This window comes from Coenobita brevimanus, chromosome 47 (assembly GCF_032717465.1).
Source record: "Coenobita brevimanus isolate Jiangsu-jjx chromosome 47, ASM3271746v2, whole genome shotgun sequence".
NCBI classification, from domain to species: domain Eukaryota; kingdom Metazoa; phylum Arthropoda; class Malacostraca; order Decapoda; family Coenobitidae; genus Coenobita; species Coenobita brevimanus.
Window position 1 is genome coordinate 14327409 of NC_137000.1, and position 22513 is coordinate 14349921.

Consider the following 22513-nt stretch of genomic DNA (forward strand, 5'->3'; position numbering starts at 1 on the left):
GACTTGGCTTCTGCCCACAATGTTGGTGCACAATCTGTGGTTTCTGATGGCTTTCAAGGATTCAAAGGTGAGGCCATACTTGAACAGTTACTCCCAGGTGGTGAAGGCCACTACCTCCCAACCGTAAGTCTCAAAACACCATACCTCAAACCCATCTCAGGTCTCTCTGTGGCAGGGTTGGGTCCAAGTACAGTACTTGTACTTGGTACTTGGACTTAAGTACAGTTTTTCATGTACTGGTACTTGTACTTATACTTGTACTTGGAGTTTAAAATTTTGGTTGTACTTGTACTTGTACTTAGACCCTAAGTACTTAAAAAAATGCCAAGTACTTTCAAGTATGATCAAGTACATCATATTAAACAAAAATTTACATATTCTAGTGGAGGTATTATTAAGTAGACTTAATATTCTGTCACAGAAGAAATAGTTTGATTAACCAAGTACATTAAGACCTCACTATAAAGGACTAATTGGGGCCGAAACCATTCTGAAAAATGCGAAATTACGATAAAAGCGACATCCGGACTTCCCCCTTCTAATCCGGACTTTTTCCAATATATCAGACATTAGTCTGGATCGCACAGACGGTTTTTAAATTGTTTTTACTACCATTGCGATACTGTACTGTGTTATAACTTCACTACATTAATGAAATGGTATACAGTAATCCCTCTAATATCCGAACACCCAATATCCGAACATCCCCACTAACCGGACATAATCCTCCTGGGATCCAATATTCCCAAAATGGGCCAAAAACCGCAAAAAATTCGAAAAAAATCTGACTTTTTTCCCTCCCATAATTTGAAATTCCCGCCTGGCGCCAAACAGCTGTTACACCATGGTCCCTTCACCCTTTCCTTCCTCCCCCTCCCCCCTCCCGTGTCAGGTTGCCATTTGGTATTTTTCATTACCAAGTGTGGGCCAATTTGGTAATGAAAAATTCGTTTGGTAATGAATTAGAATAATGCATTACCAAATGGATTTTTCACATGTATGAGGATACACAGGATGGAGATGGTGGATTGTTTGCTCTCTCTAATTAATCTGCTACCCTACATAGTGTGAAAATAATCAACATGGTGTTAGTTATAAGGAGAGTGATTACATGTATTTCCACTTGTATATATAATTAGTGAAGAATATATGCTAGCTTTACGAATTTGGTAATGAAAAGTTATATTTGACAATGAAAGTTGAGGAGATTGGTAATGTGGCTGTTGCGATCTGGCAACTCTGTTACCCCACCAACATCAACAGTCACAGCTTAACTCCGATGGGGAGCAGATACTCATAACAGTGCAAGCCACAGGTGCTTGTTTTTTGTGAATAAACAGTGAATAAACTGCAATACCTTGCCACTAGAACACACAGGAATTTACAGTGTTGTGCAGTGTTAAGAAATTAGACTTTAGAGTGCAGAGGATTAACTGTGGACTGCAAACTGGCGGTTCAAACCAGTCCAAGAGCAAGGGACTTGTAAGTATCCAGAATGTTTAATATTGTATAAACTCACCTCTAAAACCTCATTTTATGGTTCTTTTGCATTTATTTCACTCTTTTATGTCCCTTATTGGTGTGATTTGGGTCTTAAATAGGTGCAATGCATGTCCAGAGGGAGTTGTATAGGTGTTTTTCAGAGTTACGGTCCATAAGTACAAGTCCATAAGCTGGGGCCCAATATCCGGACAGGACCACTATCCGGACCTGCCTATGGCTCTATTGATCCGGATATTGGAGGGGTTACTGTAATATATATAATAATACAGTGCTGTACACTGATAAACATGTCTTTTATTTACCTTATTGTAGTGAACATAACTGAAATGGTCCGGCAGTCCGGACTGCTTCTGGCTTTATCAGACTTTATCTGATTTATAGGAATTTAGTCCGGCTGCTCCTCGAGTCCGATAAAAGCAAATTCCGGTCTATTGAAGTCCGTTATATTGAGGTTTTACTGTATACTTATATTCTAATGCACTACTTTCTACTTTAATAATTTAACCTTTAGAATGTGACGATCATTTAATTTCCTTTTTCGAAACAGGAGCACTTTTGTATGGTATAAAGCACTTGCACTTGCACTTAAGTACAATGACATGTACTTGGACTTGGACTTAAGTAAATTGGAAAAAGGCTGTGCTTGTACTTGTACTTGTCCTTGAAAAATTTCCGGGTACAGGGACTTGGACTTGAGTACAGTAGCCTGTACTTGGACCCAACCCTGCTCTGTGGTATGGTACAATATTTGTTTCTTTCTTATTGTGTCTTTTTCATCATTTTCTATTGACCTAACCATACCTATGTGTGTTTCTGATACTTACCATAAAAGTAAGTACGTGTTTAGTGGGCTTAAATTGTTGTAAATGAGAAAACGTGGGTTTACCAGCAGAGTGCTCGGGACCAATTAAGATAAATCTCATAGGTTCTATGCTCTATAATTTCCTCTTTCCAGGGCATCACCCTTCCCTTTATACACATTTACAATGTGTATAAAGGGAAGGGTGATGCCCTGGAAAGAGGAAATTATAGAGGTATAAAGCTTTTAGATCAGATAATGAAGGTAATGGAGAGAGTTTTAGAAGGTATGATTAGAGAAAGAGTGAATATTGATGAGATGCAGTTTGGGTTTATGCCAGGTGGGGGGACCACTGATGTCATATTCATTGTTCATCAACTTCAGGAAAAATATATTGGTAGGAGAAGAGATCTTTATTTTGTTTTTGTTGATTTGGAAAAGGCCTTTGACAGAGTCCCTAGAGAGGTGGTGAAGTGGGCAATGAGAAAGCTTGGCTTGGAGGAGTGGCTGGTTAGGGTGGTTATGGTTATGTATGTGGGTGCTCACACCCAGGTAAGAGTGAATGGAGATTTGAGTGATGAGTTTTCCGTGAATGTTGGTGTGCATCAGGGGTCAGTCTTGAGTCCTATGTTGTTTATCATGGTACTTGAAGCCCTTTCACGTGACTTTAGAAACGGACTCCCGTGGGAGTTGTTGTATGCTGATGATTTGGTGTTGATTGCAGAGAACAAAAGGGAGGCGGAGGAAAGGTTTAGGAACTGGAGAGATGTTATGGGACACAAGGGTTTAAGGGTAAATGCAGATAAAACAAAAGTGATGATATCTAGGGTTAGTTGCGGTACTGTCAAAGACGAGGGAGAGTGGCCATGTGCAGTTTGCCACAAAGGCGTGGGAAGTAATTCCATCTTGTGCGGTGTGTGTGATAAATGGGTGCATAAGAGATGTAGTGATATCAGAGGTAGACTGCGAGATAATGCTGATTTTATGTACTGTATACGGCGTGTCGGGGTGAGCAGGTGGAAATTGTCAGACGTGAAAGAATTGAACTTGCTGGTGAATCTCTTGAGTGTGTGGAAGAATTTTGTTATTTGGGAGACATGTTGTGTGCTGGAGGTGGGGCTGGAGCTAGCTCTGTGGCTAGGGTGGGAAGTGGTTGGAAGAAGTTCAGGGAGCTCTTGCCTCTCCTGACACTGAGAGGACTCTCCCTACGTGCTAAAGGGTCTTTGTACGCAGCATATGTTAGGAGTGTAATGATGTATGGTAGTGAGACCTGGACAGTGAAGGAGGGAGATATTCGCTGGCTCAGACGTACAGAAATGACAATGATTAGGTGGATGTGCAGTGCGTCCCTGCGTCCCAGGCCTGGAGGGGCTGGGTTTACGATGGAAGAGTTGAGAGGTAGGATGGGACTGGAGTGTATTGATGTTGTGATGAGGAGAGGTAGATTGAGATGGTTTGGACATGTGGAGAGGATGGGGGATGATAATTGGGTGAGGAAGGTGAGAAGTGTTAATATTGGGGGTGGGGTTATGAGGGGTAGACCGAGAAAGACATGGGAAGAGGTCATTAAGTGTGACCTCAGGGTTAAGGGACTGAACAGGGAGGCTGCAATGGATCGTGCAGCGTGGAGAGCCGCCATTAGATGACCAAGGCCGACACATGCAAGCACGGTGGAGCCTTTAAAAACGAAACGAAACGAAACGAACAAAACGTTCTATGCTTTCATCATTGGACAATTTTGTATCACACACTAGCCTATGCATGGTACAGTACTAAGGAAGTGCAATAACCAAGGGATCACTGCACACAGAACCTATGGGATTTGCACTAAGCTAACAGGTACCAGGCATCCCAAGTACAAGCCCAGATTTTCCCATTTGCAATTGAGATGGTGCGAAGGATGACAAATGGGTGCAGAAGGTGAGAACTGTGAATGTGAGAGGTAGGGTTGTGAAAAGCAGACCAAAGACAGATCAGGGACAAGATCAAACAGTTTGACCTCAGGGATAAGTGACTGAATAGGATGGCTGCCAGAGACAGAGCAGGGTGAAGAGCCATCATTACGTGACCAAGACCGACGCATGCAAGCATCCTGGATCCTTTAGCTATACATGATAAGAACGAATGGCAATTTATTTATTTTTTTTTTAATGCACGGAAGAAGAAACCACAGGCCAGAGGACCGGAAGACTGTTCCCTTCAAGAAAAAAGAAACACAAAACAACTGAGAGCCAAATTCAATATTTGTACTTTTCGAGATACCTGGACAGGCTGCACTTGAAAGACTAGAGATCACAGGCAGTAGGAAATTCAGAGGAGACAGTTCCAGGGTTCACCTGTTTAACCCCTAAAACGCGGATCGTCGCATTTGCGACGGTCGGCCCAAAGGGCAGAACGGCGGGTCGTCGCGTTTGCGATTTGAGTTAATTTTGAATAACCGCGGGCAAGCAGGTATTGTCTATCAGTCCTGCCACCCGTGAGCTACTTTTAGCACACTTGACCTTTGTACTACTGACCTCGGTTGTTGCCAAGTCTAATTTTTTTTACTCACGGACGCACCGATGCGCGGCCCTCCCTCGTCGTGCGATATGGCAACGCGCGGATGGCTGATACGTGTCAATCTGCGCCGTCATCTCGCAAGCACTTTTTGCTATTGGGAAACGCTTGTTTCCCCAGTTGTCACACTGTCATTTTTTCGTGCGGTTTGCCCCAGAATAGCGTCAGTCCATGCAAATCTGCCACGGTGACACCATGTCAGGCTCTAGCTCTTCTAGTTCCGTGCCTTCTAGCCCTCCGAAAAAGGGTTTTGTTACCTCAACGCCCTTCAAAACTTTACCAGTGACTACCAAGGGGCTAAGTGACTCGGCCATAGCCTCAGAACTGTTGAAAGCCTCTATGGACTATGGCAGTGACGTGGGTGTTTTGTCTAGCCTGGCTGAATCCGAGACACAATCGAGTGCTGATTCAGGCCCTGAAGTGATTATTTCTGTGCCGGAGGAAACTGTGACTGTGCCCAGCACCTCAACAGGGAAGGCCCCAGTGAAAAGGGGCCTCGAATATGGAAAGGGAGAAAAAAGGAAGAGGAGCGGAGACCCCAGTGCACCGCCATTGTCCACTACGCCACGTCACACCACCGCAGGCCCGCCACGTTCTCCCAGCCCTCTTCTCTCGTCCTCCTCGTCTGCTGTCCTGTCTCCTGAGTCATCGGAGTCTCCATCACCACTGAGAAATGGAAGTAGACGAGCAATTTTACGTATGAGAGGTTATCGTAGGCCTAGTGTTCGTGTCAGTAAAGTTAAGTCCCCTAGGCTAACTCCCACTAGGCAACTCAGGAGTCACGCCACCGCGGGTGACCTTGACCCAAGCGATAATGTCCCTCCCACCACCACCACCACCACCACAACACCAACACGGCCTGGGATAGCCTCTCCCTTACCTACTATTGCCCAGCCTGCCTCACCCACTCCCACACGACCTGCCTCACCCCCCGCCGCCCCAAGCACCTCCCAGCCTAGGCAGGGAACATTAGATGCTTTCGTGTGGTCAGAGGGATCAGATTTTGTGCCTGAAGATCTGCCCTTTGACGAAAGTGAGTGTGGACTTCAGGCTGACTTCCCTGTGGACGACGATGGTGAATGCGTTGACTACCTGTTGGCCTTCCTTGACAACGAGGTTATGGAGCACATCTGTACCGAGACAAACAGGTACGAGGGGCAATGTGCGCCAGTTCGCGAAGGAGAAGGTGAGGCTGCGACGCCATCCACGTCGCGGATGGCATCATGGGTGCCTCTGACGATCAGCGAGCTTTTTGTATTTATTGGCTTGATGTTGCTTATGCCGCACAACTGGAAGCATAAGTTGGAAGAGTACTGGGGTTCCGACGAGCTGTGCCCAACACCCATATTCAATAAATACATGAGCCGCGATCGTTTTAGGCAGCTGATGACTTATCTTCACTTCGCGAATAATGATGAGCCTTCCCATACTGACCCATTATGGAAAGTGAGGGGAATCCTGAACATGATCAAAGATAAGTTTACGAGGTTCTTGCGCCCGTTCAAGAAAGTCGTGATTGACGAGTCTTTGGTATTGTTCAGGGGCCGTCTTCGGTTCGTCCAGTACATTCCAAGCAAACGCCACCGCTTTGGAATCAAGTTTTTCGTGCTGTGCGACTGCAAGACGGGGTTCATCCTTGACTTCGTCATCTACACCGCCAGCAATGTCGATTTGGATAAGACTGACCCCCTTGGATTCTCTGGTTCTGTGGTGAAAGTGCTTTTGGAAAAGTACTTTGGCGAGAATCATGTCCTGTATACGGACAATTACTATACAGCTCCAAAACTCGCCAAGTACCTTTCTGAACACGGCGTCGGCTCCTGTGGCACTGTCAGAAGTAACAGGGCACATTACCCTGCCTTCCCAGAGGCTGAAAAGTCAAAGCGGGGAGACGTGCACCTGAAGAAATCTGACAAGATGCTTGCGATCAGGTGGCATGATAAGAGAGTCGTGAACATGCTCACCACAGTACACAAGGGTGAAATGCTGGCAACAGGGAAGGTCGACAGAAGGACTGGCGAGCCTGTGATGGAGCCTGATGCTGTCATTGACTATAACGTCAATATGCGGCCGGTGGACAAGTCGGATATGATGATTGGAGAGATTGACTGTCTGAGGAAAAATCGTCGTTGGTACAGGAAGGTGTTCTTGCACTTGATTGACATGTGCATGTTGAATGCCTTCATCCTGTATAAAATCAAGAACAGGAAGCCAGCCAACTACTCTCTCAGACGATTCTCCAAGACTTGTGTCTACCAGCTGCTTCAGCGTTACGGCCAGGTGCTTTCTACAGGTCCCAAACACCACCCTCACACACCTCCAGACCGCCTACAGTGTATGGCCTACCTTCAGCGACACTGCCTGGAGCCACTGCCAGCCACTGCAAAGAGGGGGAAAGCACTGAGGAGGTGTCATGTGTGCAGCCACACTACCAGGCAGGAAAGAACTTTTAGGCGCACCTCCTTGCAGTGCAAAGAGTGCAAAGTTCCCCTCTGTGCTTACCCGTGTTTTTCGACTACCACAGCCTAAGTAGATTTTGAAAATAAGGGTAAAAATATTGGGAAAAATACTGAGAGTGACAGTGATAATATTGTTTAGTTTTCTTTTACGTGCTGACAGTGACAGCCTGATGAGTGTAAATTAGTGTATGTACTTGTAAAAGCACTGACAGTTACAGTGTTTTTTGTTGTAAATAATTGTACATAGTAATCATATAAGTATTGCGAGTGACAGTCACTCCAGTGTAAAAAGATAAAAGCATATTTTCCTATTCTATGTTCTGAAAGTGAAAGTTTTTTGTGTATAAAATATTATTTTTATAACACTGGACAGTGACACTGATGAATAAGGCAAAAAAAAAAAAAAAAAACAGATACAGTGAAAGTGAGCGACAGAAATGAAGTGCGAGTGGCCGACAGGAGCGAGAATAAAGTGCCTGCCGTAAGGCTGAATAAACTCGCGCCGCAGTGGTCTTCCTCAGTCCCAATCCACAATACTGGCAGTGACATTGATTTTTATGGCCGTAATAGTGACAGGCAAACGTTTGCGAAGTCCTATGATGGAAAAAAAAGGAGTATACGTGTTTTTTGCCGAGAAAAGGCAAATGTGACAATATTGACGGGAAGATCGCCACCGCGCTGCATGTCGGCCGTGCGCTCCGTCCATTTTAGCCTTATTTTCAGTTCTTATTTACAAATACGGATTCCAAACAACCTGTACGTTGTTGTATAAAGTGTACTGTGACAGATTGAGGCTGTAGTAGAAAGAAAACCGGGTTTCTGGAGGTGTGAGAGTGAAGACTTTGTTACCCAACTTTGCAAGTCTTCACAAGTCCTTTGGTAGTCAACGAAGGCTCAACATGTGGCTCAGGAGATAGCTGAATGTAAGTAATATATGCCATAAAAATTTTAATGCTCTAGGGTTAATCTATGATTTTTGGCAAATATTTTTCCACAGGTACTCAGACCCCGTTACAACCCCGCCACAGGAGGGGGATCGCGCGTACACAGCCGCGTTTTAGGGGTTAATACATGAAGGATTGGGAATAACCCTTAGAATTACCAATGACGACCTGGGTTGTCATGCGTTTGTCAACCTCAGACGTCAATATGACGACTTTGCCCGTCATCCGATGTACTCTCTAAAGAAATATTTAGGGAGTCGTCATTTTTGTTGGATGACGGGCAAAAGTGGGCGGAGCTAAGCCTGCCACAGCTGGTGCGTGCATGCTCACTTGGTTTGCTTGGTTCAGTCTGGTATGAGGTTCCTCACAGGTAGGATGTACACCTCTTGACCTCCTGCCATACACTTATGCCCCTTTTTCTCACATATCTGTGGCAATATTATGTAAGAAAATACAACAAATAATGCATTATTGGAAAGGAAATTTATTCTGCTACGTACTGAAGCAAAAAATATTATTACTTCTTGAATGTTTTTTTTTTTTTTGGCGAATATCTTTTTAAAGGACAGTGTAAAACTTCTGCATGTCAGCTAACTTCTACTCACTTTTTTTGCATTTTAATTTGTATATATTGTCGTTTTGGATGACGTTCAACAGAGCAAAACTCTTCATCTTCAAAATGAGACCCAAGTGGCCTTTCTATGATGAATAGTAACTTTCCTACGAGCATTAGAAGTAAAATATCTCTACACGACTGTTTTGAAAGCTCTCGAGAGAAAGTTACACGCACAGCCTGAATTTAAGCTCCTCCCTTCACAGGATAGGGTTAACTCCCACATTAGAGAGTTGAACAGAAAAGCGATGAGAGTTAGTTGCTAGATAGGTGCTATGCGTCCTCCGTAGTGGTAGAAGGATGCAAGCAGACAGTTCAGAGGAGCAGTGACCATTGAAGTAGCAACAGAAAGATAAAGATGCAGTAACAGGCAAAGAGACAAAGGCTGAAGAGAGCCAGAAAGAGAAGAGGAGTCAATAAAATGAAGAGCCTCTGACTGCACCTTGTTGTGAAGAGCTATATGTGGGGAGCCTCCCCACACAAGAGAATTGTACTCTACACAAGGACGAATAAAGCCCATGTATAAAGTCAACAACTGTGCAACGGTAAAGAAGGCAAGGAATCGGCATTGTACAGCTAAACTCTTGGAAGAAGATTTTACAAGAGAGGTAACATGATCTTTCCAAGACAAATCCCTAGAGAATGAAACCCCAAGCATGTTTAAAAAAAGATGCAGGATTGAGCTGAATACTGTTCAAAATTAAAGGATACCGGTACTCCTGCAGAAGATTCTGTCAGGTTGAAAGATGTAAAAACCGAGTTTTTGATGATTAAAAACAAGATTACTCTTACTCCAATCAGAGATATGAGCCAAGTCAGACATTAAGTGTGCTATAGCCTCATCCCTTGTTTGTTGAAGTAACTGCTGAGATGGACACTGAGGGAAGTGAATGGAAAGGTGAAGGGTGGAGTCATCAGTGTATAGGCTATGTGGATATACCGTACTGTAGTTAGATGTATTGCATATGTCACTGATGAATAGAAGGAAGAGAGTTAGTGACAGGAAAGAGCCCTGAAGAACACCACTACTGATGGCTCAAGAAGAACTGTGGCCCTCTACAACAGCAGCTATAGAACGACCAGAAAGGACGCCTGAGTTGAAGGCATAGATAGAGGATAAGAACAACAAGAAGGCAGTTTGGAAATTAAAGATTTAGCTATGCCAGACTGGACTGAAAGCCTCTGAGACTTCAAGTGCAATAGCAAAGCTGTCGTCAAAGTCCCAAAAGGGGGATGACCAGGAGTCTGAGAGGTAGGTGAGAAGATTGCCAGTGGAGTGTCCCTGGCAGAACCTGTACTGACAATCAGAAAGAAGGCACTTTCAATTTTTTTGCTAAGAACAGACTCAAAAACTTCTGAAATACAAGATGCTAAAGCTCTTGGGCAATAGTTTGAGGGCTGGGAATGGTCATCCTTCTTTGGAACAGGCTGAATGAGATCAAACTTCCAACAAGACAGAAAGGTACAAGTTGACAGACAAAGGCAAAAGAGTTTACCTAGGTAAGGTGTAAGCACAGAAATACAGTTCTTGAGGACAACAGGAGAGACTCCATCAGGCCCGTATGCCTTGTTAGTACTGTACTGAGGCCAGCGATGGCAGAAAGTACCATACAGGTATACCCCGAGATACGATACACCGGCTTAGCGACGGGAGTAGAAATACCCTGTACCATCATGCTCCGCCTAACTACAGTCAAACTCTGGTTTAGCGATGGGTTTTATATTTTTTTACCGATTTTCATTATATTTTAGACTTAAATTTTGTGTTAGGTAGACTTATAAACTGTTTTAGACATATTAATGTGTTTTAGTCACAGGTGGGATGAACATTGTAATTTTGGGATACAGATTACTAAGTTTGACTTCTTCCTTGGCCTTTATCATTCTTTTTCTGTGCCTGCCCTCCTCTCTTCCTATTTCTCCCATCTTTCCTGACACTTCTTATTGCTTTTCTTTCCTTTACAGATAGCTTTACATTGAGTGACAAGCCAAATGGTTTCCTGTAAGCCAAGAAACCATTTACAACGCTGGGTGGTAACCATATAACCAAACCATACATGCTCCCTATGTGTCAACAAGTGGGTTGGTAGAGGGTTAGTGACCCTCCCCGTAAAACAAGTACCATAACTCAAAGTCAAGTGGCCACCCCTTACGGAATTATGGCGTCTGGCAATAGATAGACAGATAGATTTTTTCCAGACCTATATTTGACAATTTTCAGCATGTGAGGTGGTGTGTGGGGTGAAGAGAAGGTGAAAGGGAGTGCAAGGAACACCATGGTGGAATGCAGAGGTGAGACAAGTTGTGGCACAAAAGAAGTGGATGAGAAACAGGAGCACGGAAGAAGTTGAGAGAAGGAAGAGAAAGCTATATGTAAAGTGGAAGAGAGAGGTGAAAAGATTAGTAAGAAGAGAGTGGATGAAGAATTTGAGTGTAAAGTGGAGGTAATGTAAGAAAATACTCCGGAAAGAGGTAAACAGAGTTAGACAGGGTGGTAAAGAAGCAAGTTGCAGAGTGAAAGATAAAAATGGTAGATTGTTATTGGAGAAGGGAGAAAAAATGAGCAGATAGAGAGAACACTCTGAAGAATTGTTAAACACAGAGAATGAAAGTAATGCGAGTATAACTGGCTGGGGAATGGCTGGAAGAAGGAGGGATGTGAGATGAGAGGAAGAAATCAGTAGATACAAGTTGTGGAAGCAATGAAGAAAGTCAAAATGGGGAAAGCCCCAGGAACTGATGGAGTGTGTGGTGAAATGCTGGAGCATGGAGGAGAGATAATAGTAGAATGGATGTAGATGATGTGCAGATTGGCCTGGGAGGAAGGCAGAGTCCAGGAGGATTGGAAGTCAGGTATAATTATTCCCCTGTACAAAGGAAAAGGGGAAAAAGAAGTGTGTGGTAATCATAGGGCCATTTGTCTTCTTAGAGTAATAGGAAAAGTAGATACTACAATACTTATTGACAGAGTTAAGGAAATAACAGAGGAATTAGTTGGGGAAGAACAGGGAGGTTTTTGGAAGAGAACAGGTTGTGTAGATCAGATATTCATTCTTAGATCTTTAGTGCAAAAGTTTCTAGAGAAGGGAAAGAAATTGTATGCAGCCTTCATGGATTTGGAGAAAGCATATGACAGGGTGGATAGACAAGGATTGTGGAAAGTATTAAGAATATATGGAGTAGATGGGAGGTTGCTGAATGCTGTGAAGAGTAGCCTATGTATGAGGGTGCTAAGGCTGCAGTGCATCTGGATAGTGAACTGAGTGAATTCTTCTTCTTGAAGGTTGGATTGAAACAGCGATGTGTCATGTCTCCATGGATGCTCAATCTGTATGTGGACGGAGTTATAAAAGAGATACAAGGTAGGGCAGTGGATGCTGGAGTGGCCCTAATGAGAGGGGGGAGTGTTTGGAAACTCCCTGTGCTGTTGTTTGCAAATGATAGCTACGGTGTTGCTAAGTGAAGATGAAGGGGAGCTGCAAGGCATGGTGCATGACTTTGGGAGAGTGTGTAAGAAATGGAATCTAAGGGTGAATGTAGAGAGGAGTAAAGTTATAGTCTTCGTGAGAAGTGAAGTCAGTGAATGTACAGTAAGGTTGGATGAAGGGGAAATGGAAAATGTGAGCGCATTTAAGTAGTTGGGTAGTGTTATGAGGAAAGATGGAAGTTTGGAGGGTGAAGTGCTTGAAAGGGTACAACAAGGAAGAAAGCTTGCTGGTTCCTTGAAAGTTGTGATAAGAAACAGGGAAGTGAGCATGAACGTGAAAAAGTTACTACACGACAGTATTGTGATACCAACTCTAACATATAGATGTGAATCTTGGACCTTGTTGGAAGGACACAAGTCAAGAGTGAGAGCAGTGGAAATGAGTTATTTGAGAGGAGCATGTGCAGTCACATGGAGAGAGACTGACAAATGGGGAAGTGAAGAAGCGTTGTGGTGTGGATGTGGATGTGATAGGAAGCATTAGGAGAAACACACTGAGGTGGTTTGGCCATGTGGAGAGGACGGAGAGTGAGAGACTGACATGGAGAGTGTACGTGAGTGAGGTGGAGGGGGAGGCCAAGGATGAGATTGAGGGATGGGGTTGAGGGGTAGGCTATAAGAGACAGGGGTGTGTGAGCTGGGAGCAGGGCAGTGAAATGGTAGGGGACAGGACGACATGGAGGCGATTTGTTTGTGGCCACCCCTTATGGGATTAAGGTGTCTGGCAATTGACATAGATAGATAAATATTTTGGGGTTTAGGTGATTTGTAAATTGCTTTTAGGCTTAGTTTAGCTTGTTTTTAAGCTATTTAAGGTTTAGGTTACCTAGACACTTGTTTTTGGACTCATTTGAGTGGGTTTAGGACTTGCTTGGGGGGGAACCCTATGCTCAAGAACGCATCCCTATACACTACATGTTAAATCTACCCCGAGATATGATACCCAACCTAGCAATGGGTTCTTACTTAACCAAATGCATCGTTAAACCACGGTATACCGTAATCGTATATCAATTAAAGAAATTTTAGTGGCAGCCATGAGGAAGTCAAAGGAGAAGTGGTGGAGGAATAGCAACAGAATCATCTAAGATGGAACTAGATGAGAAAGTCTGAGTGAAGAGTTTTGCTTTATCAGTAGAAATGGCTACAGAGCCATCACAGTGCAAAAGAAGAGGAATGGAATGATGAGGCAAAATTGTTGAAATGGCTTTTGGCAAGGTGCAAGACGGAGAAGGAAGAATTTGAATTGTCGAGTTCAGAGCATTTAGTGTGAATGAAATTTTTTTAGCAAAGCGAAGAAGATTTAGCACAATTTCAGGCAGAAACACACAGATGAAATTCAAGGGTGGGTTGGCTCTGGTACCTTTTGTACGCATTCTCCTTGTTGTGAACAGCATTAGAACAAGCATGGAGTGAATGGTGTGCAGCAACACTATGTGGCATGGTGCTTTAGGAGTGGGTGGTGAAGGAGAGGACCTATGCACCTTGGAGGAAAATATGAAAGTTGAAAAACCAAGCAGCGAGGGTTGCCTTCTATAGCTAGATGAATAGAGTTATGGCTAAACAGGGAGCTCTTGACAGAAGTGTAAATGAATAGTACAGAGCTCTCAGGAACAATCTACTGAGAATTACTGATTCAGTTTTTGGATGGACAAGGGGCCCTCCACGATGTTAGGTACTGGTAACATGGTGGTGGAATGAGTGTGTAGTCGCAGCGGCTAGGAAGAAAAGATGGCTTTTCTGGGAATGGAAAAGGGATCATTACAGAGAATACTTGGCTGCCAAGCGTAGGGCTAGAAAGGAGGTACAGGGCAAATCTGAGTCTCACAGACTTCTACTGGATAATCTACCAGTAAATAAAGCTTAATGAAAGAATACGGTATTTATGGTGGCAAATCAGATGAGGAGGGAAACAGGGATACCACAGGTGAGCAGCGTGTGAAGAATGATGAGGGAAAGGTAGTGGTGACAGTGAGGATATTAAAGATACCTGGAGAGAGCATTATAATTGGCTGCTGAATGAAGAGTTTGACTGGAACAGGGAAGGTTTGTCGACAGATCCAGTGCTTAGCCCTTGGCCCTTGATTGATGCTGCTACTATGAACAGGGCAATAGATTGGATGCAGTTGGGAAAGGCAGCAGGTGTGTCTGGGCTGACCGTTGAAATGGTGAAGGCCTCTAGGGATGTAAGAGTGACGTCAGTTACTAAACTGATAAATATGATTGTACAAGTATACGAGTGTATTGTCCCAAATGACTGGCTGAAAAATGTGACTGTAAATGTTTACAAGGGATAGGGTGATGCCCTGGAAAGAGAAACTTATAGAGGCAAAAATCTTTTGCACCAAATAGTGAAGGTAATGGAGAGAGTCTTAGAAGGTATGATAAGGGAAAGATTGAATACCATTCAGTACTGATGAGATGTGGTCTGGATTTATGCCAGACAAAAGGACCCCTGCTGCCATATTCATTGTCTAACGGCTTCAGGAAACATATGAACAGTACGGTATAAGAAAGAAAAGGTATCCGTACTTTGTTTGTGTTGATCTGGAGAAGGCCTTTGACAGCGTCCCTTGGAAGGCGATGAAGTTGGCAATGGTAAAGCTTGGGATCGAGGAGTGGCTGGTTAAAATGGTTATGACTATGCATGTGGGTGCTCGCACCCAGGCGAGAGTGAATGGAGATTGGGTGATGAGTTTTCATGAATGCTGGTGTGCATCAAGAGGTCAGTCCTGAATCCCTTATTACTTGTCATGGTGCTTGATTCTATCTCACGTGACTTCAGAAATGGACTCCCATGGGAGATGTTGTATGCAAATGACTTACTGCTGATTCCAGAGAATGAAAGGGAGGTGATGGGAAGCCTTAGTAAGTAGAGAGGCGGAACGAGGCTGAGGGGTTTCAGAGTAAATGTGGATAAAACAAAAATGACATCTGGAGCTGGTAGCAGTAGGCTACTGTCGAAGCAGAGGAAGAGCGGCCATGTGCTGTCTGACACAAGGGTGTGGGAAGTAACTCCAGCTTGTGCAATATTTGTGATAAATGGGTGCATAAGAGATGTACCGGTAGTGGTATTTGAGGTAGACTGCGAGATAATGCTGATTTCATGTGTGCAGTGTGTCAGGAAGAGCATATACCCTAGACTGTTAGGCGTGAAAGGACTGATCTTACTGATAAGTCTCGAGTGTGTGGAAGAGTTTTGTTATTAGGGGGCATGTTATGTGCTGCAGGTGGGGCTGGACCTAGCTCTGTGGCTAGGGTAAGGAGTGGTTGGCGGGAGTTCTGGGAGCTATCGCCTCTCCTGTCAATGAGAGGGCTCTCCTTCCATGCTACAGGATCTTTGTACCAGTATGTAGCGTGTTAGAAGTGTAATGCTGTATGGTAAAGACACCTGGGCAGTAAAGGATGAGGATATTCATGGGCTGAAACATACATAAATAACAGTGATTAGATGGATGTAGAGTACATCTTTGAATGCAAGGCCCAGGCTAAGTTTATGATTGAAGAGTTGAGAAGAAGGATGGGACTTGCGTGTAACGTTGCTGTGAAGAGGAGAGGCAGACTGAGATGGTGCAAGTATGTTGAGCAGATGGAAGATGACAACTGGGTAAGGAAAATGAGAAGTGTGAATGCTGTAGGTATGGTTGCAAGAGGTGGACTTAAAAAGACCCTGGACAAGGTCATAAAGTGCGACCTCTGAAATAAGGGAATGAATAGGGAGGCTGCCAGAGATCGAGAGGCGTGAAGAACCACCATTAGGTGACCACAGCCAACCCATGCAAGCATGTTGGAGCCTTTATAAACAGTATGATTTTTCTGATAATTTGCCATATATTGTGGTAAACAACTGATTCACAATGATTTTGTTTCTCTGTTGTTTTTATCTATGTTTTGTTTTCCTGATGCATCTTGTTCCATGAGTGTAATGATGGACACTAAAAGCTATGTACCGTAACTGTCAAAATTCATTTGGTTTTCCATTTTGGTGTGTTTGACTAAGTTATCATCAGTTAGGTTAAGATGTACGGTACTGCTTAGTTTGGTTAAGTTATGGTACTGTAATCTAGGCCTGATAAAGCAGGTTAGGTTAATTTTGGTTAAGTTAGAATGTACTGGTTTGTTGGGATTATTTAGTCTAGGTCAGATAAGGCTACGGTAGGATATGAATACGAAAGGCTAAGCTTGTAAAGCTGTAATAGCCACTGTATAAACGAAAGGAAAAAATAATCATTAGTAAACAATCATTTACCACTACAGAATGACTTTAAAAAGCAATTCTTTACCAAACGGGCATGGCAGTTCCACCTACATTATAACAAATTCGTGATCTCAAGGTACCGGTAAGAAATTTTGGTACATAAACAACACACTTAACTGTTCTATAGTGACTGCAAGAAGTGATTTGAAAGAGATACAATATACCTATTTTGGGGTATTCAAGGAAGTAGCTAGGTTGCCCGTGGCAATGCCTACCAATGATCTCTCTGACGGGCCATGTTGTTTACTAACAATTGCTCCAACTGGATGCATCAGTGTATCCCGTGTCAGAACAATGGGAAACTTAATGATTTAACAAAACCTAATCCATCCTAACCTCGCTTGAATTTGACAGCCAGCTTTAAAATTTAAAAATGCGCATTAGGAACATTCAATATAGCCGGCTACTGGCAGACATTGGTGGAATAATTATGCATTCTAAATCTTTATTTATAGTTTTTAGAGGTGTTTATAAAAATCTCCAGTACCTGTGGTAATCCTGGAATAATAACGAATAACTTGCGACAGACTCATTTCAATAGAAAAAATGGACAGGCTGTACCCATTTGGTAAAGAATTAATTTTACAAAAATATACCGTAGAAAACAACCAGGGAAAAGAGGAAGTGAATTGGTAAGGTACTTCTGCTGTTTACACTAAACCTGATAACTGACTGAATATTTATTGTTGTAAAGGTGTACAGAGCAACTATACAGCAAAAGAAGGAGGCCCAAACCGTATGTTTACCCAATCTACTAATGAGAAAAATACAGAAAAAATTAAAAACTTTTGGAAAGAAAAACTTTTATCATTCGGAGTGACAACTGTAGATGCCATGTTATGTAATACTAATAAAAAGCAGTATATATTTTAGACTCACGCAGGCAAACTTTTGATTGACAAAATCCACTTCCACGTTATTGTCAGTTATATCAATCGTTACGAACAGCTGAGGAAATCACGTCTGCATTCTTGCTTCAGCTCTACCAACGCCACGGTGTTCTCTAATAGCCCCTTAGGAATAGAATGCACACAATACACACTGCATATACGTATCTATCACAGCAAAATATCTTTAAAGGGGTGTGGATTCTTCCTTTCAATTTTTTCAGATCAGAAAAAGATTATTGAGAAACAGTTCGCTATCCAAGACAAGTTTCATCCTGAAACTTTGTGTACATCATCCGAGAGCTCAGCTCAAGTATATTTTTTCCCCTGGAACGACTAAAAGCATTTATATTGATGTTGTTGACCCATCCATTTCTATGAAATGACAAAAAAATAAGGACACTAAAGAATATGGAAAGTAGTGTTTACACTATTTTTTTTTTTTCCCCCCCCGCAGTACAGTAGGTGCACCAGCCATAATAGCCAAAGTCAGAGTCAGTATAGAATCGAAATGCCGCGTAGTAGGTGGCGCGTAAGTATCCCAACTTCGTTTTTTTTTTTTTTTTTTTAATAACAACAGAGGAGGGAAAAACGAATTAAAAAAAAAAATCCATACACAGATTACTGGCGTCCTCCATTCTTAAAACATTTGTGAGAGTTGGACCTGAACAGGTGTAGGTTGAAGTTTGAGTAGAAACAACTGCTGGGAAGCGAGTTCCAGAGAGATGCAGTTCGGGGAATAAAAGAATTCTGGTCTGCAGAACTTCTGCAATATAGCTGTGTCAAATTCCATTCATGAGCGCTACCAGCTGCCAGTGTAGCACAAAGGGTGGCATGGAAAGGTGGCACAATGCAAGCAACCTCGTCTGAGCATTTGCCAGAAAGATATCTAATGCAAGGGAGGCAACATTCCTTCTTACTTATAGGGGAGGTAGTTTATTTATTGTTATGCTAGGTGTTTTTAGGTCGACTTCTCGTCCTAAGAACACTATATTGAGCGGGGTCCTATTTCTAGACCGGAACTAGAACACACAAGAGGAAAAGGGCATAAAAACTCGGTAGACCACCCTTACACATATATTGCCTTAATTTGATTTCCTTACAATATACAACTAAAATGCGTGAGCTACAGCATAATGCCCCCAGAAACTCCCCGACAGGTAACATGCGTAAGCTACAGCATAGTGCTCCCGGAAACTCCCCGACACCCCCACCAAGATCCCACGGAGGAGCCGCAGCCGAACCGCAGGATGCAGTGCGACAACGGCACAAGTCAGCCTGGGCCATGCGCCCCTATGACACTCAGCTGCCTCACCGTCGCCCTAGCAGGAATTCAACACTACCTTCGGGGAGAGGTACCGCCGGATCAGATCGGGGTGGATTATGCCTATCCAGCTCCAAACAGCGCCCCTCAGGAGTTGGCCTGTAGCCACTCTCGCCTTCAATAGGAGTGTGCCTGTAGCCTCTCTGAAGGTGTCTTCCTCTTTGGGGTGGCCGGTAGCCGCCCGCCCCTTGTAAGAGAATCGGTGTCCCACCGACCTGAGGGTAATCAGGAGACGGCCGGTAGCCGCTTCTGCCTTCGTCAGGTTTTCTTCCAGGGACGGCCTGTAGCAGCCTTACACCCCCTCCTGCAGGAGTCGGCCTGTAGCAGCCTTACACCCCCTCCTGCAGGAGTCGGCCTGTAGCAGCTCCTCCCTCCACCAGAAGGAGACAGCCTGTGGTCGCTCCCGCCTTCATCAGATGGCCGGTAGCCGCTCCGAAGGTGTTGCCCCTAAGTCGGCCTGTAGCCGCTCCTCCCTCCGGCAGAAGGAGATGGCCTGTGGCCGCTCCTGCCTTCGTCAGATGGCTGGTAGCTGCTCCAAAGGTGCTGCCCCCAAGTCGGCCTGTAGCCGCTCCTCCACCTGGCAGGAGACAGCCTGTAGTCACTCCCGCCTTCATCAAACGGCCGATAGCCACTCCGAAGGTGCTGCCCCCAAGTCGGCCTGTAGCCGCTCCCCCTCCCTCCTGCAGGAGACGGCCTGGAGCCGCTCCCACCTTCATCAGACGGCTGGTAGCCACTCCGAAGGTGTCCAGAGATGCGCTGATTCCCCCACTCAGGCCACGGCCAGTAGCTGGGCCTTGGCGCCTCATAGCCACGCCCCTGGGCAGCCACGGCCAGTAGCTGGGCCCCACAGCCAGAGACAGGTGAAAGAAGTACTGCCGCCCCAGCGTGAGACGAGTGCCCGGACTCCCGACGCAGAAGTATCCCGGAGAGGCCCTACCGCCTCCCCTGGCCTCTGCTCCCTACGCCTGGCCCTGGAGAAGACCCACCTGACAGACCCTGATTCAGGTTGGTGCTGCAGCCCCTCCCTGACGGCGCCCCTTGACTCTGGAGGCTGCAGCCCTAGGGTACTCCAGGCCCTCCCCAGGACGCCCAGGCAAGATCTCCCTATGCCCTGATGGCGGAAGACCTCCACCTTCAGCCGAGACCTGAGCCAGAGATTTCTGGACCTGTTTGGCCCCAGTCCTGAGGGCCACACCCCTGTACCCAGCCCGGAGAATACGGGCCCCTTCGCCACCTGCAGCTCCGGACGAGAGAAGACTCCCCTGCGAGTCGTCCCGTGCCCTCTTAGCACGCCCTCCCCTGGCGGTCCCCATGTTCCGGCAGAATTGTTGCCGGCATGTCTCCCCACAGTCCCCACCGTATAAGTGACTTATGTTAAGTGTGATGTTGCCCCAAGTTAGTGTAACAGAGATATACTGACATAGTGCATCCCGAATAACAGGGCAAGTGTTCACGAGAAGATAAAAGGGAAATAAGTGATATCACGGGGCGGATTAATAAGAACGAGCGCAGAGTCTAAGTTCTGGTGAAGCAGACTCACGAGTGACGCCCTTGTATGAAATCAGTAAGATTCCCAACCCAAGAGATTCTCCTTAGTAAAATATCCAAATGTCCATTGCTACCGGGAAACAGTGAAGAGAAAGTGTTAATGATACCCTCCCGCTCGTATTACCATAAACACAATGAGACTCTCAGTACCTTACACCCTCCCTTAGTAAATCTCCTCTTGGCATTCGGCGCATATGTGAAAACCTGGACTAGTAATATAATCAATTATCAAAACCCCCTTGCTACCAGAAAATACCAAGTCAGAATCTGTAACATCAATTCCCACTCGATATTACTATAACTATAATCAGACCCTCAGTGCGTCACCCCTCTCCCCCCCCCCCGTGTGAGACCTATCCCTGCTCCCCTACGTGCACCGCGACCCTGTGTTCTAAGTAAACCTGTACACTAAATCTAGAGTGTTAGCATCAGTGTCTGTTAAGCTAGTATCCTGTGAGATACTGATTATCTAGTTAAGGTTTTATTATCCACCATATATTGTGTTGTGCTGTCTGCTGTTTTGTCCTGTGTCTGACTGAAGTAATATATGTGTAAAGGTTATTGCCTGGAATTTTTGTGTCCTACCTCTTTTTATTGCATTAAGCCCCGGTCTCGAAAGAGGACTCCGCTACACGTTAGGTGTTCTAGGACCGAGGAGTCGGACCGTTTTCACCTAGCATTACAACAACAATTATATACAATGCAGGTTTTATGGACGATGTCAGGCTTTGGTATACAACAATTACTGCACACAATATGTACAAATGTAGTCACCGTCGGTCAGGGCTTCATCAACAATACACAGTGGTTATAGGCAGTCTGGACAGTCTTTACAGTACAGTCCTAGTGTATCTCTCGTTAGTTCTAGACTTACGTAGTTCTCACTGTACATTAAAGGTGCCACTATGTTGAGTACGGACACTGTCAGCCTTCACTGTACCACAGGTATGGATAAGACATAAATACACAGACACTGCAGTTCACATGGTGATACTGGTATTACATTACTGGGCTTCTTGGGCTGCTGAAACCTGGGCTAATCATACGTGGCACCCAGGCATGGGAGGCTGGTCATTGGGCGAACCCTCCTGTAGGGGGCACGGGACTACTTCAGGGGATGAGGTCGTCCGGGTGTGGCTGCGGTCTGGTGTACAGGGAGGCCCTTTCCTGGTGGGGCCTCGACCTGGGAGGTGGCCCTCGGGACTGGGGCCGAACAAAGCCAACAGACGCCAGACATGCATGTCGTCACCTGCTCCTGGCAGAGGGTCATCGGTGGGATGGGCTTGGGAGGTCTCGCCCCGGGGTTCTTGGGACGTCCCAGGGTGGCTGGGGGCTGCGGTCACCACTGGGGCAGACTGCCGTCAGGAGCTGCCTGTGGCGTCCCTCCCGGGTGGCGTCCATCAGCACCGGGTGTCATACAGGGGCAACCTGTAGGGCATGGATCTCCTCTCCTGGGATAGGGCCCTGCCATTACTCCTCGAACGGCAGCCCCTCCGGGGGACTATACCTGTGAGGAGAGTGAGAGGGGTGTCCTGCTTGGACTCCGGATGACAGGTGGGCCAAGCCAGAGACTTCCTCTGAAGGGGTAGTCCCAGAGACTGTGGATGAAGGGCGTACCAGTGGCCGCCCCTTCCCCGATGCGTACAGTGGCCGCCCCTTCCCCGATGCGTACAGTGGCCGACGTTGCGGTTCAACAAGCTCTAGGGACAACAGCTGAAGGGCGTACAGTGGCCGACCCTTCCCCGGTTTGTACAGTGGCCAACGTCTCAGTTCTGCCTTTGTCTGGTTTGCCAGCCGACATGCATACAGTGGCTGTCATGTCCAACCCAGGGCGTACAGTGCCCACCACCGTGGGGATGGTTCCACGGGTGGCTGCAGCTGAAGGGCACACAGTGGCTGACCATTCCCCAGTATGTACAGTGGTTGATACCACGGTGCTTCAAGGGGCAACAGCTGAAGGGCGTACAGTGGCTGACCCTTCCCCAGTACGTACAGTGGCTGATACTGTGGTGCTGCTTGGGACTGTCTGTGGACAAGTCCCACCCCAATCCTGGTGAGTGTTGGTCCAGCTGTGATGTAGTGCACCAGTACTGTTTAGTTGTCGTTGGCCGTGTTGAAGGGAAGAGGGACATAGG

The 22513-nt window shown here is 45.4% G+C and overlaps 1 protein-coding gene across 1 annotated transcript in view; it reads right to left on the bottom strand.

Moving 5' to 3' along the window:
- Positions 1-17604, bottom strand: part of LOC145399092 (uncharacterized) — a 222660-nt gene extending 205056 nt beyond the window's left edge. The window contains exon 1 of the mRNA XM_080271842.1: positions 17499-17604. The gene's annotated coding sequence lies outside the window, so the exon portion shown is untranslated. The remainder of the gene's footprint in view (positions 1-17498) is intronic.
- Between the last annotated feature and the right edge of the window lie 4909 nt (positions 17605-22513).